At 43.0% G+C, this 6,628-nt stretch overlaps 1 non-coding gene across 1 annotated transcript; it reads left to right on the forward strand.

Moving 5' to 3' along the window:
• The first annotated feature begins 2,200 nt into the window (after positions 1 to 2,200).
• Positions 2,201 to 2,273, forward strand: Trnak-cuu. Its single transcript has one exon. It is a non-coding gene; the product is annotated as a tRNA-Lys (tRNA).
• The last annotated feature ends 4,355 nt before the right edge of the window (positions 2,274 to 6,628 follow it).

The following is a 6,628-nucleotide window of genomic DNA, read 5'->3' on the forward strand; positions in this document are numbered from 1 at the left end:
TCGTCGTTGCACGAATACGTTATTATTTACGTCAGCCGCGCGTGTGATCGGGTAACGAAACTCGTTCTCGCGCCTTCATCCACCATCTTCTTATTGTTACGTTCGTGCGGGCGACCTCTCGGTTGGTACCGATCTCGCGCATCGATGAATCGCTAATTTATTACTGTTTACGTCGGCCTCGCCGGCCGTTAATCGTTGAAACGGGATATGACTTCACGGCGAAAACATCGATTTCAACCCAGAGAAATAGCCTCCTGCTCTTTTCTAGCGAGATCGGTACGTGCAGTTGGACACGTCTCAGATAACAAATGACGGCAAACAGTGACATCAATTATTACGACTGCAAGTTAAGACGAATTCTCTCGATCGTTGGGTAAATTATGTTTTTCCATCGTGGTCCACGTGTCATTCGTTTAGAGTGCATCGACGTGATTTGTGGCGCGTGCGCCATTGATGGCACGGTGGTTTCCGGAAATGGGAATTTCCGTGAGCGACGGAAAGGATATTTTTTGATTTAAGGTTGAAACGAGGTGTGTACGAAGATTGGAGCATTATTTCACAATATCAGTATTTTAGTATGGTTAAATATTGGTAATATTAAATACTGCAATATTGATGGTTTCCGGAAATGGGAATTTCCGTGAGCGAAGGAAAGGATATTTTTTGATTTAAGGTTGAAACGAGGTGCGTACGAAGATTGGAGCATTATTTCACAGTATCAGTATTTTAATATGGTTAAATATTGGTAATGTTAAATATAGGTGGTTTCGGGAAATGGAAATTCCAGTAAGAGAAGAGAGGAACACTTTTCAATTCAATATTGAAACAAAGTATACAGGAAGATTAAAGATTTCTCTCGCAATATCGCTATTTTAACGTTGTGAAATGTTGCAAATATTAAATACTTAAATACAGATGGCTTCCGGGAATGGAAGTTCCAGTAGCCGAAGAAACCCCTATTTTTCAATTTAACAATATCACCGTTTTAACTCTGTCAAACATCTGAACCGCGAAACGCTCAAATCACCTTGTAACCGAGTAAACAAAGTTTCCTATTGCATAAGAATTGCGTAACAGGTTCAAAGTGATCGGAACGTATCTATCGATCATCGACCACCAGCGATCGTTTCTGTGGAAAGGAGAGACAGTCGATGGTCGATCTTATCGATCGCGAATCGTATATCGTGATTAGAAACTGGCGTAGAGGCGAGAGGTGTACGTGTGTACACGTCGAAAAAGCTCGGTGATTAACCCAGAAAACCCGATGATCGTGCATCGACCTGCGCACGGGACTCGTGGTGGTGTTCGAAGGCAGAGAAAGAGCAAGACACAGTGAGGAAGAAGGGGAGGCAGCCTGTTTCTAAGAATCTCAGCGTGCTAGCAAGCATCCCTTGGAAACCTGCCAGCATCGGCGTATTGCAAATATAGGCGGTTTAATGCTTCCCTCACACCGAATCACCTTCTCTGCGTAACGCGAAAAAAAAGATTTCCCAGCATCGACTGGGAGTTCTTTGATCATCTTTCCTTGATCACTTCGATACGACGCCGGGCTCCTTTGACGCTTCGAAAATGTTCACCCTTTGCGGTGCGGTTCTTTTCTTTCGACACAAGTCTGACAGATCTGATTTATTCTCACGTATGATCGTTTCGAAGTCGTATTCAAATTATCCAATACGTACTCGTTTATTTCGAGAAATAAGGATTGTTTTTTAAACGACGTGTTTTGTAAGGGAAGTAACGAGACAAAGTGTGACTGGAGAATAGGGGGAAATGATTTTAAGTTCTAAGTCTTCGAGTATACCTGATGGAAAAATCAATGTTTCGACGACGTGAAAAAGCGAAACCCGGTGACGAATCCCTCGATTAACACTGATAACACCGGCATTGTCTGCTCTTTAATGCTTCTATTTTGTCGAGAACTGTCTAATAGCGTTATCTATCGAGGGATCAAGGGGTCGATATAATTAGCCTTACGCCGAGTCCATTAGATCGTCTAAACGGTATACGAATCTGGATCTAACGAGTTCTCCCGATTACCATCGGTGCCTTCACCCCTTATCAACTCTTTAATTCCCTTCTCGGAACACGTGACAAGTTAATTCGACGATGAATCGCGGTTACGATTATACGAAAGGGAACGACAATCTTCCTACAATTTCACGAATTGTCTCCAGTTCAACGTTAGATTGGCGACCAAGCTGCCCGGCTAGCTCAGTCGGTAGAGCATGAGACTCTTAATCTCAGGGTCGTGGGTTCGAGCCCCACGTTGGGCGATGCCTATCTTTTATTTTTTCTTTTTTAACACAATTCTTTCGAAGATGTTCAACGACGATACAATTCACGTTCGTCTAATTCAAGAAGATTCGAGTTAGGAATTTTTGCACACGTAATCAGAGCAGTCGGTATTACTGTCTCGTTTCAAGGTACCAACGGCTTGTGGCGGTGTAAATAATTAAAAATCTTCACCCTGTGTAATCTTATCGGAACGAAGAGACACGAAGGTGACGGTGGCATGGAGAGAGTACCTATATAGAGGGAGGATGAGAAGAGGAACACCTGACGCATCGCTAGGGCAAATCCGATTCCGTTCGATCCAAATAACCAGACGTGGCGTGATGTAACCGTCACCTTTCGGGTGACGAGATCACGGCGGAGTTCTTCGAACGATGACGCGTGTCAATCTCGAGAGGGATCCTTTAATGGTACCCTTGGTACGATCTCTGGTCTCGCTTACAAGGGAACTTCGATTCGAAATTTCCGGGGTTTTTGAAGGTTTGCGGCGAAGTGTCGGGTAATCTTTGTTTTTCGATAATTTGCGGCTCTTCAGAGTGAAAACGCCCCTCTATTTTCTTGGGTATCTTCGAAATTATAGTAGATATACAAAATTTGATGGTTTTTTGTGCTCTACAGAACTGTGCAATTGTGAAATTATTAAAAGTTTGTTTGATAAAAAAAGTTTTTTGAAAGTTTGCGAGGAACCTCTTCAGGGTGAAAATACCCCTCTATTTTCTCGGGTATCCTTGAAATTGTAGTAGATATAAAAAGTTTGATAGCTTTTTGTATTCTATAAAACTGAGGACTTGCGAAATTACCAAAAATTTGTTTGATAACTAAAAAAGTACTCCACCACCTCTATTTTAAAGAATGTTGGTCTTTTATAGAATTTCCACTGTAACAATTTTTTTATATCTTCTACAATTTCCGTTCTAAGGAACTAAAAAATCTGCACGGCACTTCTCTCCGTATCCCCAACAAACCAGCAAAATCTGCAAAATTAATAAAACAAACTTCAATTCCAATCAAATACAACACTAATCAAAGCCGATCGACCCCAAACTTCCTCCAAACACGTGAATAAGTCTCCCGATCACAATGCCATCCCAAAGTATCCGAATTCCGAATGAGCAGCTCGGGGAAGAAAACACGATAGGGGATGGAATGGAAATTTTGAAAAGGTGTCCACCGCAGTGGAACGGAAAGGAATTCAGTCAGACAGGTGCGCTGTTTGGTGGAAAATGGTCGGAGGGACGCAGAGGAGGAGGAGGAGGCGAGATCCAACAACGTGCAGAATAGAAACGCCGGGGTGCCAGGTGTTTCGGGAAGTTATTTTCGATTGCAGTTTCGGTGAGAGTCCGTGCAGAAGGGGGAAGGGCTGGCCCGCGGAGTGGTGTATTTTTAGATGGCGCACGGCATGCGGCACACCACCGCAACGTTTCGACACGACCCGAAATAAAGTGTTTATCGAACGACACGCCGGATCGCAGCCGGTGAACAGCTTCCATCTCTCTCCCGCAGACCGTCCCTGGCCGGCAAAAGTGGATCGGTTCACGGGACGCGAGGAGACAATGCGTAATTAATAGCCCGTGCTTCCTTCCTTCCGCTTCCGTCCCCGTACACCGGCTAATAACACCGATCGCTGCAAACTCTACCGAGTTTCATCGGTGATTCTACGCTGGATGTTCGAGAACGTGAACTTTCGCAGCGAATGAGATTGCGGATCGATTTAATGGTAAGAGAGGACAGGTCGACATGAGATATTGGTATGTCGGCACAACTTAAATGATTTTAACACAGGATAGGGTATTGACCAAAAATGTATTAAAGTATAGTTCTAAGCGACTGCTAAGTGCTCCGGTGTCCGTCTCGCTCGACGGCTATATTAAGAGTGTCCTCTCCGCGTCGTATCCCGTTGGAACCTCCTCGTTCGACTTTCCGGGGAAAGGGCTTAGTTTATGGTACCCTCAGGTACCCGCGCGCTTTCTCTTCCTGGGTGACAGAGTCCAGGCCACCACTTCGCCGCCGAAATCTCGCATTTCTTACAGGTAATTCTACTGGTCGGTGTATTTGAGCTTTCAATCAGGTGGTTTTTCTGTGTTTACACTCTATAACGCCATGTGACTTGGAAAGGATATGCATACACTGCCGGGCAAAAGTTTGCAATCATCGAGCACTGCAATTTACATAAAAATTTGCGGGAAAAAGTCAGCGACTTTGAGAATTTTTTGTCGTTCGAATCAATTGATAAATGTAGAATTGGGGTAAACTTCAAATCTATAAAAAATTAGCAGCAGATTTAATATTGATGAAACGTGGGAGGTGATTCGAAACTTTTGGCCGGTAGTGTATGTATGCATTAATTTGCGTTTTACGAGTCTCGTTTCATTCGTTTATTGGCATGCTATTGCACTCTGAAATTGCATTATTGAAATTGCTTTATAACAATTAGCAGGTTCCACTGAAACTTAAGACTGCGATTGACCACAATTTTTCTTAGGATAAATGGAGAAAAATGAGGTTACAGAGGTCTAACACTCGGATCCAAGCGAAATTTGCTGGACGAAAGTGAAAAATCGTAAATTTTGAAAGAAACTTTCGCAGTACAGTAAATTCTCCACAAGTGTCAGTCCGCAAGGAACCTAAACCTGACACTTGTAGAGTCAGGGACTACGTTTTCGAGCCTCGCGCCCGACTTTGTAGTTTGCCGAACGTAGACAAGGGCAGCGAATAAAAGATAAGGATTTGAGTCGAGGCAACCAAGCGATTTAAATACCAACTTTTTTAATTTTACGTTTTTTTTATCCCGAAATTTTTTCACGCCAGACAGTGAACGTGTTAATAAGTAAATGTTGTTCAAATTATATCGTGTTCGATATCATTTTCATCAGAAAAATCTCACCAACATGCTAAAAAAAATTTCAGATGAAGAAAAGGAAAATTAAAGAAATTATATTTTTCTATTACGAATTGTCGAGCCGTGAAATCTCGTAAAAGAAACCGAGTGATGTAGCTTGACTGAGAGCGAGCGAGATAACATAGGCGCAGGACCATCTATACTGACACTTGTAGAATCCAAACTGACTGACACTTGTAGAGAATTTACTATAATTCGTACAAAGTGTAAAAGGAATCGTAAGGGATGTTTACGACTGGATACCGCGAGGATTCCGCAATAGTCGGAGATTACTTTTAGTTTAAAAAAGTTGTTTTTTCTATTTTTCAATTTTCTCGTCGTTCTCGTACCGCTCCGAAGTGGGAGAAGCAAAATGTAAACTGGGTACATATTTGCAAAAGGAACTTTTATATTCGGTTCGTAACGTGTTAATGGTTTTAGAATCTGTAAACAAGTAATATTCGCGGCCCGAAATAGAACCTCCCAAGTATTCCGATCACGTGCCATGGTGTGACGATACGACAGCGTTTTATACTTTAAAAAACAACGTGACAGGTAAAGAACACGTGGTGCCTCGAAATTTTATGGGCCACACAAACGTACTCCAGCTGACGAAAAACTTCTCTCTCTCTCTCTCTCTCGACTCTATGCTACGCATTTTTATTCATTATTCATCAATGGAGGCTGTTGCCCGGGAACAATAATAACCGGCTCTCGATAACGCGGTTTTTCTACCGCGTATAATTAAGTATCGATTACTAGAGTGCAAAGTAACAGGCTAAGATTAGCTTTATCGTCTCTGTGATTAGATAGTTTTCTGATGTCTCGTGGACGAGTTCACGCATAATTTCAACAATCAGAAATTTTTGCGTCGAAGAAAACACTCGAATCTCAATTAACGGAATCCAATAAATTTATCTTTCGCTCTAATAGAAACAAGAAAGATAGAGAAAAATTGAGCGACACAGAGGGTGAAGAAAGAAGAAGAAGAAAGGATTTAGAAAGGAAGATATAAGAAATGTCGGGAAGGAAATTTCAAGTGTCTATCTATCACACAGGCTGAACAGACTAGAGAACAAGGAGAACCGGTACGAGGTGCGTTCGATAAACAAATCTGAGCATACTTTTCCCTAGATTTGCCGTGGATTGGCAGAATTCACAGGCGAGAATTGGTGGGCGAATGTCGATGGGAGGCATCACGGGGCCGACACGTGATAATGCCAGCTTAGAGGAACGCACGTGCGGCACGCAGGCAGGGACCAGGCGGCGAAAACACCGCACCAAAGTGGCCGCGACGACGCGCACGCCGCGTTGTAAACGTGTCCGGGTATAGCTATTTTGCGACTGGCCTAATTCCGACGCGTGAGACTGTTTGCCGGCGGACTTCGGTGTAATCAAACTCACCGGGCACCTTTTTCGAGACACTCCCTTTTTCTTTTTTAATTCATACGACTCTAA

Source organism: Habropoda laboriosa, unplaced genomic scaffold (genome assembly GCF_001263275.1).
Source record: "Habropoda laboriosa isolate 0110345459 unplaced genomic scaffold, ASM126327v1 scaffold5, whole genome shotgun sequence".
In the NCBI taxonomy this organism is placed as follows: Eukaryota; Metazoa; Arthropoda; class Insecta; order Hymenoptera; family Apidae; genus Habropoda; species Habropoda laboriosa.